This window comes from Narcine bancroftii, chromosome 6, assembly GCF_036971445.1.
Source record: "Narcine bancroftii isolate sNarBan1 chromosome 6, sNarBan1.hap1, whole genome shotgun sequence".
NCBI lineage: Eukaryota > Metazoa > Chordata > Chondrichthyes > Torpediniformes > Narcinidae > Narcine > Narcine bancroftii.
The window spans coordinates 93,502,304-93,527,480 of record NC_091474.1 but is presented as its reverse complement, the minus strand read 5'-3'; the positions used below and the strand labels follow the sequence as shown (position 1 = coordinate 93,527,480).

Here is a 25,177-nt window from a genome sequence, read left to right as displayed (position 1 = left end):
GGGGGGGATTAAGAGAGGATACCACTGGGGGGCAGATAACCCATAGATAACCAGGATTTCTGGACTGGAGAAGCACTGGTCTCTCTCCAGACTGTAGAGTTTAAGGACGTTGCAGACGAGAATTTTTAAATCGGCACAGTTGGTATAGCGGTTGATGAAATGTCTTCACAGCACCAGCTATCAGGACTGGAGTTCGAATCCCGCGCTGTTGGTAAGGAGTTTGTACATTCTCCCCATGTCTCCATGGGTTTTCTCTAGGGGCTCAGGCTTCCTCCCACCGTTCAAAAACGTACCAGGGGTATAGGTTAATGGGGTGTAAATTGGGCAGCGTGGACCCTTGGGCTGAAATGGCCTGTTACTGTGCTGTATGTCTAAATTTAAAACTAAATCAAGGCAGCTCTTATCAAAGGGTCCCTTCTGGAGATGGGGATGATAGAAGGAATTAAGATGCAGGCAGAAATGATCTTGCAAGGCAAGGAATTCACTGATTTCAGTGCCACATGACTAAAGTCAAGGTGTTAGGGACCACAAATTGTGGCTGAGACTGGCGGCTGGTGTAGGGGTTAAAAACACAGAAATGGTGGAGGAACCCAGCAGGTCTTGCAGCATCCATAGGAGGTAAAGACATTGAAGATGGGCTCAGGCCCAAAACCTCAGTTATATATCTTAACCTCTTCAGGACGCTGCAAAACCTGTTGAGTTCTCTCCCCATTTCTGTGATTTTACTGCAACCACTTTCATGTTTCACTCACCGCTATTGCAGCACCAGAGACCTGGGTTAAAATCCATCTGAGAAGAGTTTGTACATTCTCCCAGAGACCTGTGTTGGATTTCTTCCGGGTGCTCCAGTTTCCTTCCACTCTCCAAAACTGTGCAGAGTTTGTAGATTAACGAGTATAACCTACTCATGAATGCAAGCGTGGGCTCGTGCAGTGGAAGGGCCTGTTACATCTCAAAAATCTAAAAAACTCTACTAAATAGTTGCTGGGTCAAAATGCTAGAACATCTTCCCCAACACATCTTGGAAGTACAATTCCAGACCAACCACATTCCGAGACAAACCACAACAGGACCACAATTCACCACATCTTCTCAATGACAATTAGAAATTGACTTAAGCCTTGCTAGAAGCGGCTGAGCTAGTGTACGAATTTGGGCTCCAAAGTGGCACCTTCTTGGGAAGGCCAGCAGTGTGAGCTCCTATTGGCTTTACATGATAATAAATGTCAAAAATAAGGCATAGAGAGCTGCAACATTACCTCACGTCCCTTGAACTCAATCCCCCAGCATTCCCTAAGCCTTCTTAGCTACCCTATAAACCCACCATGAGAGATCTATGGATTTGAACCCCAAGGTCCCTCCACATTGTTAAAATTCCTGCCATGTACCCTGTCTCCAAGCTTGAACTTCTAAAATGCATCACTTCACACTCATCCGGCTTGAACGCCATCTGCCACTTTTCTGCCTGACCAGTCAATATCCTATTTTAACCTACGACAGCCTTCAACACTATCCACAACACCTCATGACATCTGCTTCTTCTTTGACCATCTGTGGGGAGTAACGATGACTTGCTTCCAGAGGAGATTAAGGCGGCCACTGTGCGAACCACAGAAGAGTCTGGCAGGGTAGGCAGCTTGTGAGGTGATGGACTCCATCGGATCTATACCAGGGTTTCTCTCAATACCATCCCAAAGGGGTCCTTCTCCACTCTGAGCAGACATGGGCCAGAGATTCCCATGAGTCAGTCAGTGGGGGGGGTTGCATTTTCCCAAAGGCATTTCAGCTCCAACCACCAACTGATGTTCTCCTTGCTCGGGAGAGAGTTCCTTTTGTACCTTCAAGGAACTCCTTACTAATCCAGAAATGTCCCCATTGCTTCTATTCTCCATTTATTGATCTTCAGTCTGCTATTTCGGCCGATATATTGTCCCAACATACAAAAGCACTGGACAAACTCAGCAGGTCACACAGCATCCAGGGAAAGTAATGTTCATGTTCTTCCAGCACTTTTGTATAATGTTCTCATTCCCTGGCACCTCGTTTACTTCCTATTAAAGCCTTGGTGAGCTTGTATTTAGGCAATAACCTCAATGCACTTGAGGTGAGAGGGGAAAGCTGAGTGGAGATGTGGGGGGTGTATACATATAGATATATATCTATATACATATACACACACACACACACTGCTACACAAATGTCCAAGGGATAGAGGGTATGGATCATTTGTGGGCAAAAGAGATTTGGTATCACTTTCAGCACAGATATCTCAGGGGATCATCGTTCCAAATACCTGCAAGCTTTGATAATATCTTATCAAAAGTCCTGTGAAAATCCTGACCTGCCATGTCCAATTCTTCTCCCTTCTCCCCTTTTGGTCATGAATTCAAAATGTCATGACCAAGCACACGTTCTGAATCACATCTTGCTGTCAAGGCAAATCTGTCTTGTTGAAGCGTTCTGGCCCAAGACATAGACCATTCTTTATCTCCCACAGATGCTGAATGACCTACTGACTTACCCCGCAGATTGATTTATTTTTGCTGCAGATTCCAGCATCTGCACGATCACAATGGGAGCCTCACACACACACACCCACACCCACACACACACCCACACACACACCCACACACCCCCACCCACACACACACACACCCACACACACCCACCCACACACACCCACCCACACACACCCACCCACACACACACCCACCCACACCCACACCCACCCACACCCACACCCACACCCAGCCACCACACCCACCCACACACCCACACACGCACACACACACCCAGCCACCCACACACCCACCCACACACACCCACCCACACACACCCACCCACACCCACCCACACCCACCCACACCCACCCACACCCACCCACACCCACCCACACACACAGCCACAGACCCCCGGTTAAGGGTCCAGTTGAAAAGGAAAACAATCAGCATGCCGGTGTTAAACCACACCAGGGATTGACAGCCTCGGCCCCTACTCAGATCCCCGGCATCAGCTGATGCCTGTGTGCCGATTAAACCAGTGGAAAATGGACAGCAGAAAGTCACCCGTTTCCAATTTAAGGTAAACGGTCCGATCTCCAGGGATGAGTTGCGTTCAGTGCAAAAGCAATTAGTGCCCTGCCCTGGTTAAGGGTGGCCCAGTGGAAACGGCACAAAGGGCTTCCTATCCCAGGTCTCTGCACGGCCAATTACCTGGGATGCCAGTGTAAGAAGGGCTACTCTCTCTCTCCCTTACCTTTCTTGAATTGGGTTTTATATTTGCTACCTGCTGCCCTGTTGAGAGAGCAACAAAATCTAGAGCAGCCATTTGCAATGGGGACCCTGGGTGGGGTCCACAGCAGATTTAAGTAAAAGCCTGGTTTTCTTTTCACTTCACGTAACATAATTTTTTTTTATGTAGTCAGTAGGAGAGAAGTACGGAAGGATCTGATTCACAGGGAAGGGGGCCCATAAACTTTGAGCTGAAACAAAAAGTTGAGAATGGCAGAAGAATATTGCTAATTCAACTAATAACTCTCCCACCATTCCTTTTGAAACTCTGGGATGCCAGTTTTAAGTTTCCCAATTTTCTTCGTTTATGATATTAATGGTTTTTAATGTTAAGCTTCTAGCACAATATTCAGCTATCCAGAGTAAACATAGAAACATAGAAGATAGGAGCAGGAGTAGGTCATTTGGCCCTTCGAGCCTGCTCCACCATTCAATGAGATCATGGCTGATCTTAAAGTTCAGTACCCCATCACCGCCTTCTCTCCATAACCCCTAATTCCCTTATACTGAAGAAATATATCTAATTCCCTCTTAAATATATTCAATGAACCTGCCTCTACTGCTCTCTGTGGCAATGAATTCCACAGATTCACCACCCTCTGGGTAAAGAAATTCTTACTCATCTTGGTTCTAAATGGTTTGTCTATTATCCTCGAACCATGGCCCCGGGTTCTGGACTCCCCCACCATTGGAAACATCCCATCTGCATCCATTCTGTCCAGTCCTGCCAGAATTTTATATGTCTCTATGAGATCCCCTCTCAATCTTCTAAACTCCAGTGAGTACAATCCCAAATTGAGCAATCTTTCCTCATAAGTTATTCCTGCCATTCCAGGTATCAGCCTGGTGAATCGCCTCTGCACTCCCTCCATTGCAAGAACATCCTTCCTTAGATAAGGTGACCAAAACTGCACACAATACTCCAGGTGTGGTCTCACCAAGGCTCTGTACAACTGCAGTAAGGTATCCTTGTTCCTATACTCAATCCCTCTTGATATGAAGGCCAACATACCATTTGTCTTTTTAACCGCCTGCAGTACCTGCATGCTCACCTTCAGTGACTGGTGCACAAGAACCCCTAGGTCTCTCTGCACTTCTCCCTCTCCCAATCTATTGCTGTTCAAATAGTGATCTGCCCTCCAGTTTGTATTACCAAAGTGGATAACCTCACATTTATCCACATTGTAGTGCATTTGCCATGTATCTGCCCAGTCCCCCAATTTATCCAAATCACACTGGAGCTTCCTGACCCCCTCTTCAGTGCACACAACCCCTCCTAGCTTAGTGTCGTCTGCAAATTTGGAGATATTACATCCAATCCCCTCATCTAGATCATTAATGTAAATTGTGAACAGCTGGGGTCCCAGTACAGATCCCTGTGGCACCCCACTGGTCACCGTCTGCCACTCAGAAAATGAACCATTTATCCCAACTCTCTGTCTTCTATCTGCCAGCCAGTTATTAATCCACATCAATACCTTGTCCCCAATCCCATGAGCCTTGATTTTACATGCCAAAATGTGGGACCTTATCGAAGGCCTTTTGGAAATCCAGGTACACCACATCCATTGGCTCTCCCCCATCTATTTTACCTGTCACCATCTCAAAGAATTCCAATAGATTTGTCAAGCATGATTTACCTTTTGTAAATCCATGTTGACTCTGTCCGATCCCTTCTCTGCTAGTCATATGCTCCGCTATTACATCCTTAATAATGGATTCCATCATTTTGCCCACTACTGATGTAAGGCTCACCGGCCTATAATTCCCCGCTTTTTCTCTACCCCCCTTTTTAAATAGTGGGGTAACATTAACTACCCTCCAATCCTGAATCTATCGAGTTCTGGAAATTAATTCTTAAAGCATCTGCTATCTGAATGTCCACTTCTTTAAGTACCCTAGGATGTAGATTATCAGGCCCTTGGGATTTATCGGCCTTCAACCCCTTCAATTTCCCCAAGACCATGTCCTTAGAGATACTGATTTCTTTCAGCTACTCCCTTGCATTAGTCTCTATTTTTCCCAACATTCTTGGGAGGTTATTTGTATCCTCTCTTGTGAAAATAGAACTAAAGTAAGAATTTAATTGGTCTGCCATTTCCTTATTCCCCATTACATATTCCCCTGATTCTGACTGCAAGGGACCTACTCTGGATTTCACCAATCTTTTCCTCGACATATCTATAAAAGCTTTTGCAGTTGGTTTTTATATTTGCCGCATGCTTACTTTCGTAATTTATTTTTGCTCTCTTGATTAATCCCTTTGTCCTCCTTTGCTGCATCTTGAACTGTTCCCAGTCTTCAGATTTGGTACTTTTTTTAGCCAATTGATATGCTCTCTCTTTGGACCCAATGCTGTCTCTAATTTCCCTTGTTATCCACAGTTGAGTCACATTTTTTGATTTATTTTTATGCCAAACCAATATAAACGATTTCTGCAATTCTTCCATTAGATCTTTGAATGCTTTCCATTGTCTATCCACCGTCAAACCCCCCATAAACACCATCCAATCAATCTTACTCAACTCCCGTCTCATACCATCATAATTCCCTTTATTTAAATTCAGGACCTTAATCTCGGTTTTAATTTCTTCACTCTCCATGTCAAGTGAGAATTCGATCATTTTGTGATCGCTCCTACCCAAAGGGCCTCGCACAACAAGATTGATGATTAGCCCCTTTTCATTGCACAATACTCAGTCTAAAATGGCCTGCTCCTGAGTTGGTTCCTCGACATATTGGTCTAGATAACCGTCCCGTAAACATTCAAGGAATTCTTCCTCCTCAGTATTTTCACTAATTTGGCTAGTCCAATCTATATGTAAATTAAAGTCTCTCATGATAACAGCTGTTCCCTATTGCACGCTTCTCTAATTGCATCATTACTATTTGGAGGCCTATATACCACCCCCACTAACGTTTTCCGCCCCTTGCTATACCTCAGTTCTACCCATAGAGATTCCACATCTTCCGAGTTAATATCCTTCCTGTCAATCGTGTCGGTCCTTTCTCTCACCATTAATGCTACCCCACCCCCTTTTCTTTCTTGCCGATCCCTCCTAAATGTTGTTCCCAGGCTTGCCCACCTTGCAGCCATGTTTCTGTAATCCCAATCAAATTGTATTTGTTTGTCTCAGTTTCCACAGCCAATTCATCTACCTTGTTCCGAATGGTTCTTGCATTAAGATATAAAGCCTTCAGATTTGCTTTTTTTACCCTCCTTGCTCTTTCTGATTTTTTACTTTCGCTGCCTAACCTAACTTTTCCTATTTTATCTTTCCTGTCCTTTGCCCTATCATACAGGTTCCCATCCCCCTGCCAAATTAGTTTAAACCATACCCGACGGCTGTACCAAACCTAGCTGCCAATATATTGACCCCTTTTGGGTTTAGGTCTAACCCATCCTTCTTGTAAAGGTCATGCCTTCCCCATAAGAGATCCCAATGGTCCAAGAAGCCAAAACCCTGTCTTTTACACCAGCCCCTCAGCCACACATTCATTTGTCTTAACCTTCCATTTTTGTCCTCAGTTGCACTTGGCACAGGTAGCAATCCAGAGATCACAACCCTGGCGGTCCTGTTTCTTAGCTTCTGTCCTAGCTCGCTGTAATTTTTTTTAGTACGAACTCTGACAATAAATTTGAACTTTGAATGATTCCAGCCCGAATCCTTGACCATTCTTTCCCTCCCACTGGTGCCAGTCAACCCACTGAGTTCTTCCAGCAGAGTACATTTTATTTTTGCTCCTATACAATGAAATCATTGATGAATCCATCTGACACAAAGTGCTCCTCATCTTCTCCACACAAAATGACCCTCAGAATTGTTTTCCCATCCAAGCTAACAATTTATTTTATTTTCCTCCATCCACTCCAAGTCCATGTTCCAAATTTGGTCACAGTGGTTTTGATTTTCATCTTGTTGGCCAGGAAGACCTAGTATTAGTTAAGCTCAATTCCTAGACAGCCAAGTTGGGTCTGAATCCAACCATGGTGAAAAGGTTGCATATGATTTAATCACACTTCATGCTACTGGCCCACGACTGCTTCACCAGATCCAGCTCCGACAGCGTCATCAGGTTTGCAGATAACACAACAATTGTTGGCCTCATCAGCAATGACAATGAGTCGCTCTACAAAGAAGAGGTGGAAATTCTTGTGAAATGGTGCTAGAGTAACAACCTGTACAAGACGAAGGAAAGGATCGTGGATGTTAGGAGGACCAGGAATGGCCAGCCCCCTCGCTATATATCAACAACTCTTTAATAGCGTGTGTGGAGAGCACCACGTTCCTCGGAGTTCACTTAACTAGTAACCGATCGTGGTCACACAACATATCCTCACTTGTCAGGAAGGCGCAACAGCGACTGCACTTTATGCGAAGACTGAAGTGGCCAAGGCTACCTGCCACCATTCTACAGGAGCTTTATCAAGTGCGTCTTGGCTGGCAGCATCACCATGTGGTACAGTTGCTTGCAGAGAAATGTTTCGCAGGTCAATCCATAGGACCATAGGAGTAGCAGAGAAGGTCACTGGAGTTTTCCTCATCTCACATCAATGTGATCTACTAGAATCAATGCGCAAAATCTTTGAAGACCCTCTCCAATCCACGCACAGCGTCTTTTAGCTGCTCCTATCAGGGAAGAGACACAGGAGGATCAGAACCAGCACCACCAGGCTGAAGAACAGCTTCTTCCCACGGGCAGTGAGAATGATGAACGACCAAAGGAACTGCTCACACTGACCATCCGAGATTCATATTCACGAAGCAATATTTATTTATTTATTTGTACAGATGAAATATTTGTCCTGCGAATGTATAGTTTGTCTGTGTGCTATGTCTGGTTGTGTGCCTATGTGTTTTGCACAGAGGACCAGATTGTGCAATCGGATGACTATAAACTTGACTTGATATGAATTTCACAAACTGGTAACTTGCAAGATGAGAATTAATAACCAAAAGAGACTTATGTGCTGGTTTTTCTCTTATCCCCCTGTATTGTAGAGGCCTAATTTACACTAAGCATTGTCAAGACATTCTCAGCTCCAGTGTGCCCAATCTACAAGCAATGGAGTGTAGAGTGGCTGATTGCGGATTACCTTGTGATCCATTACAGGAAGTTACAGCATTTAGGAAACATTCAGTCAATTATTTTAAACAGCGCAAGCGTCACAAATATCTTGTACTAATTTACAATGGGAAAACATTGAAGCGATGGTCAATATCAGTTTTGGCTGTAGTGGCTGATGAATGATTGGGAACTAAGCTTTATTAATAAAGCACAGCTGTGTCAGAGAAATGTATCTCTCACGGGGAAGGGTTAATTAAATCTCATGAATGTGGTTTTTAAACCCATACTCCCTTACCCTTCAAATTAAAATGCAAGATGAGAGGATGTCTCACCGTAAAATGTGGACAGATGTTACTCAGGCAAATGATAAAGCAGGAATTTCTCGGAGTGCAAAATTCTCTCACCACACTCAACACTGCATGAAACTGCTGGCTTCTCACGCTATACAAAATTATTCTTGTGTTTATATTCCCACCATACAGCACTGCCTTGCCACGGATTCACACAAATCATGGGAATGTTGGGGTATGAATTCTGTTAGTAATACAACAAGAACAGAGAAGTGGAAAGCTTATTTCAATTAATTTTTTTTAACTTCAGTCACGATGTCTGCAGACTGTCGAGCTTTGCTCCTGTCTGCTGCAAAACTCTGCAAATCCTCTTTGAGGGATGCCTATCCTCCAGAGGCTTCACTTTGCTCTCCGAAGGGAGTTCTATGGGATTCTCTCTCACTGCTCCCCAGCCGCCATCCCTGCTGCTCTCAAGCTCTATGGCCACATACTCATCCAGAATCACTTCAACAGCCTCGTTGCTGCACCTCCACCTTTTACCTCCTGCCTGTGGGACTTTCCTCCTCTTCGCCCCCCCCCCGACCATTTTGTTCGAACCCCAGTCTACATTTTGTTTAGACCTTGATGAAGGGTTCAAGAGGACCCCAAAACCCAGCAGCAACAGATATTCACCAGGACAAATGGTTACTAAAACAAAAGTTTCTTTTAATTATCTTTAAACATGAAAATAGAATCACACTTTAACTTATTACTATTGACTTAACTAACCTTACTTATCCCCCTTCTAATTCGAAGTGCACGTGTGTGTAATGTGTGTGTAAGTTTAGAAAAGTTCTTTAATTCACAGTTCAATCTCACTTCTCATTCCTCCAAGATCACCAGTTGCAGGCAATTCTTATACTGTGCACAGAATTTAACATGTATAAAGTTCACCAGGCTTTGGTGCTTGAAAGGTAAATGGTTACTGCTCAGGAAGGTTCTTGTTGGTTTTCAGAGAGAGATTTGTTATTCGCTGGACACCCACAACTGATTTCTTTTTAATCAGTGGCGTCAGTGTCTTGCCAAAGAAATTTGCCGCCTCAGGGTTCTCCAGATGATAACCTATTTTCTTTCAAGTCATCACAGACTTCCTTTTTGTTTCTCTTATTTCAAGTGAAACATCTTGCATGAACCACAAGGGCTTTGACCAGGCTGAAATAAGCACTCAGAATTTGTCTTCAAAATGGGGGTTTTCCACAAGCTTGCCAGCTTGTCCTGTTCCAGTCCCAGCTGCTGGTGCTGACTGCAACACTGCAGAACTGTATTCTCTCTCTCTTTCTCTCTCTCTCACTCAAGAGAAAAAGCTTGCTTGACTCCCTCTCTGCTTGCAAAAGCATATGACCCTCTTAGAAGAGCAAGCTGCACTACAGACAGCGCTGCAGCTCCAGACCTAACCCTCTGACATCTTTTATCTGTTCCTTTTCAAAACAACAATTCATTAGTGAAGTCCCTTGGGCACTCCCCAAAGCTTTTGCAAAGACCTTCAGATCCGGCCAGTTTGGCTTGAGCAGAACTCCAGTATTTTAAATGAGAATTATTTTGAAGTGTTATGTGACCTACACTAAAAAAAAGCTGCCACATTTTATCTCCCAAAATCATATCTTTCTACAATATAAAACACAACATATTCTGTCACAATATTTATAGAGACCTATGAGTGAATGGGAACGTTTGAGATACATTTAAATTTTAATGCCAACAGTTTGCAAATATGGGTTCCATATTTTCCAAAATGTATGATATCTGTCTCTTAAATTATAATTAATTTTCTCAAGTGGACTACAACTTTGAAATTCTGCCTGCCATCCATCCATTCCCAAATCAATATCTGATTTCCAAGTTATAGCAATACATTTTCTAGCAGTTGTCAAAGCAATTTGAACAAATTTTACTTGATACGTATTCAGTTTTAATTTAGGTTTAATTCCTCTAATATCTCCCAGTAAAAATAACATTGGATCCTGTGGGAATCTAACTCCAGTTATACATTCTAATAAATTAGCCAAATTAAAAGATTTTTTATGAAATTTTTGGACAAGATTTAGTATTACTAGCAGAGACAGAGGTAGAATTATTATTATGTACTAGGGATGTAAAGAAATTTTTTTCAGAAATGTATAAATTATTACAAAAGAAGGCTCAAAAAGGAGTTAAATTAAGTCATAAATGGGAGGTAGATTTAAATAAGCAAATAGATGAACACAGATGGATTCAGCTATGTAGAGAGTATGAAAAAGTCAATAAATATGAGATATCGGTTAGTTCAATATAATTTTTTATTTATGTTATATTAAACTCCACAAAAGTTACATAATATGAACTATACTTATTCAGACTTATGTTTTAGATGTGGACAAGAAGTTGGTACTTTTTTTGCAATCAACTCTGCAATTGGTTCTCCTTGATACCTTTGATCACATAGGCCCAGCTGAGCCGCACCCCTTCCCTCACAATGCCCCCCCCACCCACCCCAAGCCAACTGCAGTGTAAAGCCCACCACATGGAGCTACTAGCTCCCTCTTTTCCCTCCTGGCCACAAAACCTAGCTCTACTCCAGAGCTGCGAGCCATGGGCGGTGCTGGAGAACCAATTACTGGGGTAAAGGGTCTGTGCGGTCCTCCGAGGGTGGGGGCTGTTGTGGCAGCATACCCGAGCAAGCCTGTCATGCCTTACTCGTTGTCGTTATTCCTTGTAGTTAATCAGGGTACCCTGATTTCGAGTGAGTAGTGTTAGTTTACTCCTTGCGTCTACATTGAGGAGTAGCGATGATTTGTCGGGAGTAGCGATTATCAGATTTAATTGCATCCAATGCATGTGAACAGTATATAGATTCTGTATTTGAGTGTGAGTGCATTCCCTGTTGTGAATTCACCCCATGTTTAAATAAAGATCATTGTTCGTTGACAAACCATACTCAGTCTCGTTATTTCTTGACCTCTCTGAACTTCTTCTCATATCACACATGTGAATTCTCCATCTTAATGCCATCTTTCTTCCACACTCTCTCTTTTCCACTTGAAATGCAAGGAGGCCATTTGCCCCTTCGTGTTTGTGCCAGCTCTTTGAGCAATCCCACCAGCGTAGCTTTACAGCACCAGCGATCAGGACCAGGGTTTGAATCCCACGCTGTCTGTAAGGGGTTTGTACATTCTCCCCGTGTCTACATGGGTTTTCCCCATGGGCTCCGGTTTCCTCCCACCCTCCAAAAATGTACAGGGGGTTGTGGGTTAATTTGGGTGTAATTGGGCGGCATGGGATCATGGGCCAAAATGCCCACCAATTTCCACTCACCCTTCCCTGATCTTCTGACTTTGCCTTCCCTCTGAGCCCCCAGGGCATCAAGACGTTCCAACATCCGTAGGAGTCACGTGATGGAGTAGTGGCCAGTTGGGTAAAACCAGCCCTCTCCAGAAAAAACAAAAAAAGTCAGGAAAAGACAAAGGTCAAAAAGTATAAAATAGAAGAAATAGAAGATAAAGTCACAGAGAAGAGAAAGAAGATGGCATCTAAGAAGGAGAAAGTAAAAACAACCGAAAAAAAAAGAAAAGTCACCGAAGAAGAAAGAAGAAGGCCTTACCTGCACCAAGGAACAGGAAGCTGTGGTGGCGAAGAGCGCCCCAGCCCCAAGGTTGGTGCCTGCCCTGCGGCGTCACGACCTCCTGACCGGTTGACTTCAAAAATTGCTCTCAGAGTCAAACAAAAGTGCGCAAGCAAAGGAAAATGAAAACACTGACGGGAGGAGGTCTCAGCAGAGAAGCAGGCAGACACAGCATGACCAGCTGAGGGACGCCCAACACCAGGGTGCTCAGCTGGAGGATGAGGATGGCGGCAAGGGAGGGAGTGAGGAAACAGATGAGGGAGAAAGACAGAGAGGTGACCGACCAGAGGATCAGTGGCAGGAGGCCTGATAGATGGGCAGCCCAGGAGGGGAGGACCAACAGCAAGAGGACCAGCAAGAGGAGGCCCAACAATGAGATATAAGAAATTCATCAGGAAAAACAGAAAAGACATAGACCCAAACACAACTACAGACACAGAAGAAGAGGAAGAAGAAGACCAAGATCTTCACAGAGAAATAGAAGGTAAAACAGAGGGACAGAATATAGATAAAGCCTTTTTTGAAGAACAAATGAGATCATTAAAAGAATTTGGTGCAAATAAAAGAAAAATGAAAAGAGCAGAAGATAAAATGCAAAGTTTAGAGCTGGTCATGACAGAAATAGGAAAAAGAGTAGAGAATGTGGAAGAGCGGGAAACAGCTGTAGAAAAGGAAGTAAATGACTTAAGAGAAAAATTGGAAGAAAGTGACAAAACAATTAAAGAGACACAAGAGTTGTTATCTCAGAAAATTGATATGTTGGCAAATTATAGTAGGTGAAACAACAGGTGGGCGTGAAGGAGGGTGAAGAAGGCACAGACATGAAGGAATTTATAAAAGGATGGGCCCCGCAGGTCCTGGGAACGACAGAAATGCAGGAAGAAATGGAAATAGAAAGGGCACACAGAGATTAGCTCCGAAACTACAGGCACATCAAAAACCAAGATCCATCTTAGTAAAATTTTTGAAATATACGACAAGAGAAAATATACTGGAACAGGCAAGGAATAAAGTTAGAGAAGATAATAAGCCATTGGAATACAAGGGTCAAAAAATATTTTTTTACCCAGACACAAGTTTTGAACTCTTAAAAAGAAGGAAGGAGTTTAATTCAGTGAAAACGATTTTATGGAAAAAAGATTATAAATTCACGTTAAGACATCCAGCCGTGCTTAAAATATTTATACCCGGGGAGCAACACAGACTGTTCTCAGATCCGGAGAAGGTACAAAGGTTCGCAGAATGTTTGCAGACAGAAGGAGAGATGAAGAGATGCAAGAAGAATGAAGAAGGGCGATAAAGTATATATAAAGATGTAAAATCAATGTATATGTAAAGAACTAAAGAGGGAAAAGAGAAGGGAAGGAAGGAAGTAAAGGGAAAAAAAAGAGCTTTGTTATATGTGTGAAAAAAAGTGTTTTCTGGAGGTCACTGGGTGGGAGAAGGTAACCATCACTGCAAAATCAGTTGACATTTGCGAGAAAGATCATAATCCAAATGGAAAGGGGAGTTGTGGTTGCCCGGCAAGGGAGAAGAGGCAACTCAGAGAGGGGGGGAGCATTTGGGGTTAAGGTATTATTGAGTGTGGGAATTGTTGGAGTATTTTATGTTTTAAATGTGTTGTCGTACATTGAGTTTAAAAAGAGAAAACTAAGAGATGAAAATAGGAAAAAAGGGGGATGGAGGTGGCGAGGATGTGGAAAAGAGGTGTAAGCAAGATATAAGATGGCCACATTGAACTATATGACTATAAATATTAATGGAATACATAACCAAATTAAAAGGAAGAGGCTACTAAATTTATTGAAGAAAGAAAAAATAGATATAGCATTTGTGCAGGAAACGCACCTGACTTGGAACATAACAAATTAAAGAGAGACTGGGTAGGACACGTAATGGCAGCATCATATAATTCAAAAGCTAGAGGTGTAGCTGTATTAATTAATAAAAATGTACCAATCACAATAGAGGAGGAAATAATAGATCCAGCAGGGAGGTATGTAATGATAAAGTGTCAGATATACTCAGAATTTTGGAATTTGCTCAATATATATGTGCCTAACGAGGAGGATCAAAAGTTTATGCAGGATATTGTTTTGAAGATTGCAGACACACAAGGAAATATATTGATAGGAGGGGATTTTAACCTTAATTTGGATCCAATGTTGGATAAAACTGGTCAAAAGACAAGCAAAAAGAATAAAGTAGCCAAATTTATGGTTAAATCAAAGCAGGAAATGAAACTTATGGATATATGGAGGAGGCAACACCCAAGAGAGAAGGAATATTCATATTATTCAAGTAAGCATAAAACATACTCATGGATTGATATGTTTTTGTTGTCAGCCTATATTCAAGGGAGAGTTAGGAAAACTGAGTATAAAGCTAGACTACTATCAGATCATTCATTCCTGTTAATAGCAATAGAACTGGAGGACATCCCACCAAGAACAACTCCATGCTATTTAAAAGGCAGGAATTTAGAGAGTTTATTGAATGCCAAATTAAAACATATTTTGAAATAAACACTGAATCAGTGAAAGACAAATTTATATTATGGGATGCAGTGAAAGCCTTCATTAGAGGACAGATAATAAGTTATGTAACTAAGATGAAAAAGGAGTATAATCAGGAAATAGAGCAGCTGTAAAGGGAGATAGTAAGTACAGAAAAGGAACTAGCAAAAAGGGATGATATAACAAAAAAGAGATAATTGGCAGACAAAAAAAATAAAATACGAAACATTACAAACGTACAAGGTGGGAGAGAACATAATGAAAATAAAGCAAAAGTATTACGAACTGGAAGAAAAAACACGTAAAATATTAGCCTGGAAACTTAAAACAGAACAAGCTAAAAGAACTGCAATGGCATCAAGGAAAAAGGACAAATAAATAACATATAACCCAATAGAGATTAATGAAAACTTTAAGGAATTTTATGAACAAATATACCAAACTGAGAACGAGGGGAAAGATGATAAAATAGGAGAGTTTTTAGCTAAAATTGAACTGCTGAAATTGCAAGAAGAGGAACAAAACAAACTAATAAAACCATTTGAAACAGGATATATTAAAAAAGCTGCCGAACAATAAAACACCAGGAGAGGATGGATTTCCAATAGAATTTTATAAAACATTTAAAGAGTTATTAATTCCTCCTCTTCTGGAAGTAGAAGAAACACAAAACTTGCCACATTCATGTAAGACAGCAATAATTACAGTAATGCCAAAGATGGAGAAGGATCCATTAACACCAGCATCATATAGACCAATATCTCTACTGAACTCAGATTATAAGATAATAGCAAAATTATTAGCAAACAGATTGGCTGATTGTGTACCAAAAATAGTAAAACAAGATCAAACTGGATAATGTCTGTAATCTTATTAATCTAATTCATGCAGTTCAAGGAAATAAGAAGCCAACAGTGGCTGTTACTTTAGACGCAGAAAAAGCCTTTGACAGAGTATAGAGTGCAACTACTTATTTCAAGTATTACAGAAGTTCAATCTACCAGATAAATATATAAATTGGATTAAAGCATTGTATAATGGACCGTTGGCGAAGATAGCAGTAAATGGATATGTATCGAACCAATTTAAATTAAGTAGGTCAACAAGACAGGGATGTCCATTATCCCCCTCATTGTTTGCCTTAGCAATAGAACCTTTGGCAGAACTAAGAATAGAAAATAAAATAAAAGAGATAAAAATAAAGGAGAAGGAATATAAAATCAGCTTATTTGCAGATGACATCATAGTATACCTAACAGAACCAGAGATATCAATAAAAGAACTACATAAGAATATATGGAGAAATAGCAGGTTACAAGATCAACGCAAATAAAAGTGAAGTGATGCCAATGAGTAATGCGGATTATACAGAATTTTAAAAAGAATCACCATTTAAATGGCAAACACAAGCAATCCGATACCTCGGTATCAGGTTAGATAATAACTTAAGTCACTTGTACAAACTAAATTATCAGCCACTAATAAAGAAATTGCAGGAAGACTTAGAACATTGGAAAGAATTACCGCTAACGTTGTTAAGGAAGGTAAACTGCATTAAAATGAATGTGTTCCCGAGGATACAATACTTATTTCAATCATTGCCAATTCCCTTAACAGAGAAATTCTTTAATGAACTAAAGAGAATAATAAGGAAGTTCTTCTGGAAAGGGAGGAAATGGAGGGTAGTGTTAGATAAATTAACAGAGAGGTATAACCAAGGTGGCTTGCAATTATTATAGAGCCGCACAAATAAGGTATTTTTCAGATTTTTACCAGACAAGGGAAAAACCAGACTGGACTAAGATAGAATGAGATAAAATAGGGGAGAAGGTACCAGAACATATACTTTATAAGTAGGATGAAAAGTTGGTGCAATATAAAAGCTCACCAGTATTGCATCATTTACTTAATATATGGAAGAAGATCCACTTAGAAAGGAAAAAAAAACAAATTACCAAATACGAAAATTATTATTGACGCAAGATCCACTAATCCCTTTTACAGTAGATAACCTTTTCTTTAGAGAACGGGAGAGAAAAGGAATCAAAAGAATAGAAAATGGTTTTTGGGGAAATAATTTATTAACATTTGAACAGTTGAAGTACAAATAAGTCATGGTACAATGTTTGCATATCATCAACTGAAAGCTTATTTAAAGGATAAATTGGGAAACAGATTGAGATTACCAGAAGGAAGCAGCTTTAAATATGTGATTACAGACACAATGATAATTAAAAGATTTATAAGATGCAAGATAAAGAAAATGATGAAATAAACTATAAACCTAAACAAAAGTGGGAAAAGGATTTAAACATAAAAATAAAAAATGAACCATGGGAAAAGTTATGTTCTGGAACTATGAAGAATACAATAAATAGAGTTTACACATGATACAGTATAATTGGTTACACAGGTTATATATCACGCCTCAAAAGTTAAAAGAATGGGATCCAACAATATCAGATAGATGTTTTCACTGTAAGAAGGAAATGGGAACAACAATACATACAATTTGGGCATGTATGAAAGTGAATACGTTTTGGGAAGAACTAAATCAGATATTAAATAAAATCACAAAAAATAACATACCAAAAATTCCAGAGATCTTTCTTTTAAGTAACATAAGAAGTAAAGAATTAGGCCTCAAATTGGATAAAGCACAAAAAAGATTCATTATGATAGCCTTAGCTGTAGCAAAAAAATGTATAATGTCAACTTGGAAAATGGAAGAGAGCATGAGAATATAGCAATGGTACATGGAAATGAATAAATGTATTCCATTGGAAAAAATAACAAATAATTTAAAAAATAAAGTCACGTTATTTGAACAAATTTGGGAACCATACATGGAACATAACAGAGAGAGCTTGCATTGGACCTCCACCCCCTAAAATGATAAGAAGACAAAATGACTTGATTCAGTGAGTAACAAATGGATTATGCATTTTTCTTGTTTATTTTCCTTTGTGTGAAGATACTGTTTTATGATTTTATTGTATTGTATACGTTGAATATGTATGGGTTTTGGAGGGGGGTGGGAAGAGGGGAAGGAGGGGAAGGGGGAAAAAAAGGGAGAAAATCCCATGGTGTATATTTAAAGAGAAACATTTGTACATTTTTTGGTTGATATGGTTCACAGTGTGAAAAATAAAAAAATTATAAAAAAAAGATGTTCCAACATACTTTCTTAAACAGCAGGCCATGGCTGTTCACATGCATTTTTTTCATTGATAGGTTTAGACATACTGCATGGTAACAGGTCCTTCTGGCCCATGCTGTCTAATTGCACCCAATTGACCTGCAACCCTTGCTTTTAAAGGGTGGGAGGAAACCACAGCACCCAGAGGAAACCTAGGGGGAATTTACGAACTCCTTAAAGGCGTTTTGAACCCGGGAAGCTGGCGCTGCAATAGCGTTGTGCTAACCACACTGGATGTAGAAGTTTTTGAAGTTAATGAAGAATAAACACGGGCTGCCCCAGTGCCAAAGAGGTTTCCCAGACTCATTTCTAGGATGTTTTATCATGAGCCGTTCAAAGACATAGTCTGACTATGTGGACCAAGTTGGTGTTCTTGGTGCACCCCATTTGCCTGTTAAAGATATTAGATTCATATTTTTTCGAATTTAGGTGTACAATGTCCTGAGGGTCAAAGACATGAGAAAGAGAGAGAGTCTCAAACAAAAGGTTCAGCAACTAAATTAATGGGCAGGCACTTAAAACTAAGAGGGTAATCAACCGCTCTATTTAGCAAAGATTTGAGAAAGTGAGGAAAGAAGAGATGGACCCAGTATTGTTAACTCTGTGGTTAATGTGAATGGTGCCTTTAGTCTGAATTAATACTGGTTAAGACTCTGGGACAGCATGGTTAGCACAAGGCAGTTACAGCACCAGTGACTCAGGTTCGAATTCCATGCTGTTCGTAAGGAGTTCATAGGTTCTCCCCATGTGTGCATGGATTTTCCCCAGGGGACACCGGTTTCCTCCCACCCTTCAAAACATTTCGAGAATGCCAGTAGATGACATGGACTCATGAGCTGAAAGGGTCAGTTAGCGTTTTTTTAAATTTAACCCTTTGGACATTTTTTCTTCTTCTTTGGCTTGGCTTCTCGAACGAAGATTAATGGAGGGGTAATGTCCACGTCAGCTGCAGGCTCGTTTGTGGCTGACAAGTCCGATGCGGGACAGGCAGACACATTTGCAGCAGTTGCAAGGGAAAATTGGTTGGTTGGGGTTGGGTGTTGGGTTTTTCCTCCTTTGTCTTTTGTCAGTGAGGTGGGCTCTGCGGTCTTCTTCAAAGGAGGTTGCTGCCCGCCGAACTGTGAGGCGCAAGATGCACGGTTTGAGGCGATATCAACCCACTGGCGGTGGTCAATGTGGCAGGCACCAAGAGATTTCTTTAGGCAGTCCTTGTACATCTTCTTTGGTGCACCTCTGTCTCGGTGGCCAGTGGAGAGCTCGCCATATAACACGATCTTGGGAAGGCGTCCATTCTGGAGACGTGACCTACCCAGCGCAGTTGGATCTTCAGCAGCATGGATTCTATGCTGTCGGCCTCTGCCATCTCGAGTACTTCGATGTTAGGGATGAAGTCGCTCCAATGAATGTTGAGGATGGAGCGGAGACAACGCTGGTGGAAGCATTCTAGGAGCCGTAGGTGATGCCGGTAGAGGACCCAGGATTCGGAGCCGAACAGGAGTGTGGGTATGACAATGGCTCTGTATACGCTAATCTTTGTGAGGTTTTTCAATTGGTTGTTTTTCCAGACTCTTTTGTGTAGTCTTCATTTAACCTTTCATAATATATACCAGTGATTTTCAAACATTTTCTTTCCACTCACATACCACCTTAAGCAATCCTTTACTAATCACAGGCCACCTATAGTATAGGGAAACTCAGCAGGTCAAACAGTGCCTTTACATAGCAAAGGGTAAGGAGCCCTTCATCAAGCCCAAAACATTGGTGATGTTTGACCTGATGAGTTTCTCCAGCATTTGTGTTTTTTCACTTAACTACGGTGTCAACAAAATCATGTGTTTTACCTATAGCATAGGGATTACTTAAAGTGGGATGTGAGTGGAAAGAAAAAAGGTTGAGAATCACTCTCATGTACTCTGCATGCCAGTTTTTTGGGACTGGTTTTATACCCAGCCACCAGCTGGTTTGTACCAGTGTTCGTTCTGAAAAAGGTTTACACAGTCCGGAGAATGATATACATCAGTGGTTTTCAACCTTTGTCTTTCCACTCACATCCCACTTTAAGTAATCTCTATGCCATCGGTGCTCTGTGATTAGTAAGGGATTACTTAAGGTGGGATGTGAGTGGGAAGGAAAGGTTGAGAACCACTGCTCTAGACCCAATTGTTACTGAAATGTTTTGCTTGAGAAAAATTGTCGTTGGCCCACTTCCTTTGGAGTTATGACACCGTGCACATAACGAGTCCATGAGGTCCATGAGCCAATTCACATCCCACTTTCAGCAATCCCTTACTAATATAGAGCACTGATGGCATAGGGAATACTTAAAGTGGGATGTGAGTGGAAAGAAAAAGGGTGAGTACCACTGGATATGAGCTCGTTGGTAGTCCCTGAAATCCGGGATGTGGGATCAAAAGGGTTAAAAGTTACAGCAATAATGAGCTGAGGAATTAAGAGCAAAACACAAAAGGTTTACCATCATTACAAAAGGCCATTGGATTCAAATATGAAGGAAGTCACTGATTGATCTGGTTGCTTCCGGCCTAAAGAATTTGGATTACCATTCAGTACTGCTGATTTACAATCCATGTATTATTATGTCTGTTGTTGCTATTGGAACCCAATCCACCTCTTAATTCATTAAATTGGCTGGCATGCGTCTCAATGGCCGGGATCAGCTTCTACCGTGTTGGAAATAAAATTTAAAATTAAAAATAAATTCCAAAATGATCCTGTTGCAATTTAGTTCATCAGACTTACTTGACATGAAATATTTGGGCAAAAAAGTGGCAGATGGATTTCAATACGGATAAGTGTGAGGTGATGCATTTCGGAAGGACAAACCAGAAGGCTGAGTCCAGGGTTAATGGTTAAGAGTGAGGGGCCTTGGGGTTCAAATCCATACACCCCTCAAGGTCACCGCACAGGTTGATAGGATAGTTAAGAAGGCCTATGGGATTCATTAATGGGGGATTGAATTCAGGAATGGAGAAGTCATGTTACAACTCTATAAATAAGACCACACTTCGAGTATTGTGTTCAGTTCTGGTCACCTCATTAAGGGAAGGATGTGGAAGCTATGGAGAGGGTGCAGAGGAGATTGACCAGGATGTTGCCTGGATTGGGCAACAAGTCTTATGAGGCAATATTAACAGAGCTGGGACTTTTCACTTTGGAGCGTAGGATAAGAGGAAACTTTAAAAGAGGTCTACAAGGTTATGAGAGGCATAGATAGGGTGGACAGGCAGCACCTGTTTCCTAGGACAAGATCAGCAAACACCAGAGGACATGTGTACTTAAAGTGCCTGAATAAAATTGGGGGGAGGGGGTGGGGGGAGGAGCACAGTCCCAAAGGCAGGAGGTAATAGGTGGATAAGGGAAGGAGAGCACATTAGCAGGTGGGGGGATGGCTCTGGGAATGGGGAGGGAAGGGGTTGGAGAGCTAGAGGAAAGGAGAGAGGGATGGGGACAGAGGGAGAATGGGGAACAGTCTAGCAGAGACCGGAGGTCGATGTTAATGCTGAGGAGGAATATTCAGAGTTGCTCCTCCAATTAATGGCATCCTCTCCGACCCATTGGATCCCACCAATGTATCTGCCTCCAAGGGCAATTAGGGACAGAGAATACATGCCAGTGAAGTTGGTGAGAATAAAATGTCCAGCTCACATTAACGCAATTTAGTGTTATTAAAATGAAAAAGGTGTAGAAATTCTGCATGGTCCGTAGGAAACAGAATCTCAAGGTTGTGTCTGACAATCTGAACTTTGAAAGTCAACAATTACATCTAGGATGCTGCCCACAGAATGATGGAAACTGGAATTTCCTCCCAACGGACCATATCATTATTGGAATGTCACAGAAGCAATGAGATGCGTGGACATTATGGATCAAAGGTGGATCACCCAGGGCAACAATAGGAAATACCAGAGGTCATTGGTTCAAGGAGAGTGGAGGAAGGTTTAGTTTAGTTTAGGTCCTTTTTTTTTAAAGACAGAGAGTGGTGGGTGCCTGGGATGCATTGCTGGAGGTGGTGGTGGAGGCTGGTACAACAGGGGCATTCGAAAGGCTCTTTGCATAGGCACGTGGATGTAAGAAAAATAGGTTAGGAGTCTGATGTAGGGAAAGAGGTAGATTATTGCTCCATAGGTCGCTCTAACATCGGGCCTGTGGTAAAGGCACAGGACAGTCAAGGAAGAACGGCCTAAAGGGTACATAAAGGTGACAAAAAAATATAAATATTATCATTAAATCACGTTTTGATTAAATACATCTGATACAAAGGATTTAATAAAACAAGGCTAGGAGATTGGATAAAGTAAATGTCTTTTCCAAGGATGATAAAGCCATTCAAATGTCCAACATTTCTGAAGGAAATTCATCCCAAGCAAAAGGTTCATCTAATATAAAATTGGAAATAACAGTTTGGGTTGTAGGAATTGTGTGAACATTTGTGATGCTAAGATCATTTTTGTCTTACAATATGTGTTAATATTTCACCACTGAAGTTGACACATAAACATGAAAAACAAGTAAAAAAGCAAAACAAATGAAAATCTCCAAGCCCATCCATATCAGGAGAGATTTTTGCTTGCTCTTTCTTTTTATTCCTTCAATCAAGATGTTTTTGGGCATGTCATCTTGGTGATACACATTGGACTGGCCTTCCAGGGAGACCGACACCAGCCAAGCACAATCATACCATCAGCGGTGCCTCAGAAACTCGTTGTCTCTGAGTTAAAAGATCGAGGGATGACGTTTTACTCCTGGCAAAACAACCGGGCACAGAATCCAGCCTGGCACCTGTGCAGCACTGGACGAGGCATCAAACCCCAGCCCACTCTAACCTCTCTGGCCAATATGAAATAGATCATGGTACAATGTTAAAGATGCTTCAGAGTCCCTCCCATTGTCCTGGGAAATATTGCATTTCAGTCGACATTACAGAGAAGCAGAATCTTCCCACATTCACCATCCGAGACTCTCACATTCGCGAAACCACACTTATTTATTTGTATATATGAATACTTGTCATGCATATGTGGTGTTGGTCTGTATGTGTGCAATGTCTGGTTATGGGTCTTTGTGTTTGCACTGAGGAACGCTCTTTCGTCAGGAGGTACTTGTACAATCAGATGACAGTAAACACTGAGGACAGGAGGTACTTGTACAATGACTGAATCTTGAGGCTCTGTCCCCTAGTTCTAGTCTCCCCTCCCAATAGAAACCACTTACCTACCTCTCTCTGATCTTTGCCTTTCAGAATTTTATGTTTCTATAAAATCTCAGTCTTCTCAATTCCAGTGAGTACAGACGACTCAATCTCTCCTTCTCATCTGGGGAATCAACCTGGTGACCCTCCTGTGCACCACCTCCAAAGGAGACCAGAATTGCAGGGGGATGGTTCCAGCTGCTCTAGTTGGATGGGTTTTTTTTGGATAAGAAAGCCATCTCAACTGTGGTAAACCACTGTTCCACCGTGATTGGCTGCTATCGACTGGAAACGCCTCCTAGACAGTCAAGGATCAGTCAACCTGATCAGTCAAGGATGGGGTTTGATAGTGTTCGGGTCTTTAATTATTCATTGTACACCACCATTAAATAGTGCAAAACCTCCTGCAACTTCATCCAGTGCGAGTTACCATGGAAAGCCTCAAAAGCTCCCACATGCGTACCCCGTGCAGTGGGGAAACCACAGCTCCTGTCGCCACTGGCCCCGACCCGAACACTGTCCCTCGAGGGAGGAATTCTGCCAAAGCCCATCATCTCCTTGTGCGTTCACCTGGGAGGTCGGTATCTCCCGGTGGACCTTACACTGGGGTGGGGGGAATGACATGATGAGTGAAGCGCCAGGGATTTCATGTGACCGACAGGAGGGGTTGACAACCAATTAACACAACCCGCTCCCATCTGCAAAAAAAGGACTAAATCAGGAAACGAGCCAGGGCTCCCATAAAAGAAAATCGAACAATGAAAGCCAGCGTTTATTTGCTCGAGGACTTTTAAAACTGCTTTGGGTCTCCAGGACGATGCGCCGCTTCGTCGGGTTAAGGAGACGCGCAGAGAGCCCGTGGAATTGGCTCGGCACCTCTGGGAAAGGGACTCGGGGTGTGGAAGCAACTTTCAGCCCTGGGGGCCGGAGACCCGTTTCTGGTCTGTTGCCCAGGGCGTGGAACAGCCCCTTCTGAGGAGTCGAACGCTCCACCTTTGGAAACTGCTTCAAATCCAAGCCGAGCCCAGAAATCCATCCAACGCGGGCGAGAGTCTTGGCTGCGCTCTCTTATTTCACGAGCCCATCGCCGATGTGACATTTGAGAGCGAGATGTCGAGCCCTGGCTCCGAACTGCGGAAAGTTCCGCCGACTGGTCCAGTCCCTGCCCATCCCCCGTCCGAGAGAAAACTTTTCCTCAAACTTTCTTCTGTAATGTGGCGTGGCCCCGCCGGCTTCTCAATGAAACGCCATCGCTGTGAAATCTGCTCGCCAGACTGAGGAAATATTTATCGTCCCAATCAAGAAAAGAATAAACTCCAAGTTGCAGACAACTTTGTTTCTGCCACGAGAGAGAGAGAGTGAATGCTGGACAATCCCCAAACACATTGATCCCCACAATGTCTCAAACACACCCAGAAAGAGGGGTTATTGTTTAAAAAAATACCTCGACGTGTGAAGGCGAGCAGATTAGATTCACATCACCAAGCGAACAGCTCGGGGCAGATCTCGGCTTGGACGTGCCTTCTTTCCCGCAGGCATCGTGGTGACTGAGTGCAGCCCGGGGTCCACAGCGACTCGCTCACTGCCAGCTCAACAACTCATGAATGGAACTCGCTCTGGCTTCGCTTCCAATGGCGCTGCGGTTTAAGTACAACGAGCTGGCGTCTAGTCCAGCCCTCGCTCCCCCTACACCGGGGATCTGGGACTGGACAGTTGGTAACATCCCGGAGAGGAGATGGGGGGAGGGGGCCCAGCAGCAGCCCTAGCCAGCCGTTCATCTGCAGAGGGCGGGGGTCCAGAGCAAGAGGAATCCCACTCTCCCCTCCGCGCTGATGGACAGGGGTCTCTCTCCCACCCTCCCAGGATGTCGCCGGGACCAGAGAGAAAGAGCTTCTCAGCACATCTCCAAAACCCCGGCAATGATGGCGAGTTTATTGTCATACACATCATGCAAGGTACAGATGCACCT

General features: G+C 42.4%; 1 protein-coding gene across 1 annotated transcript in view; it reads right to left on the bottom strand.

The window, feature by feature from the left end:
* LOC138737563 (carbohydrate sulfotransferase 3) overlaps positions 1–24,813 on the bottom strand; it is a 73,430-nt gene extending 48,617 nt beyond the window's left edge. The window contains exon 1 of the mRNA XM_069888231.1: positions 24,653–24,813. The gene's annotated coding sequence lies outside the window, so the exon portion shown is untranslated. The remainder of the gene's footprint in view (positions 1–24,652) is intronic.
* Positions 24,814–25,177: the final 364 nt, after the last annotated feature.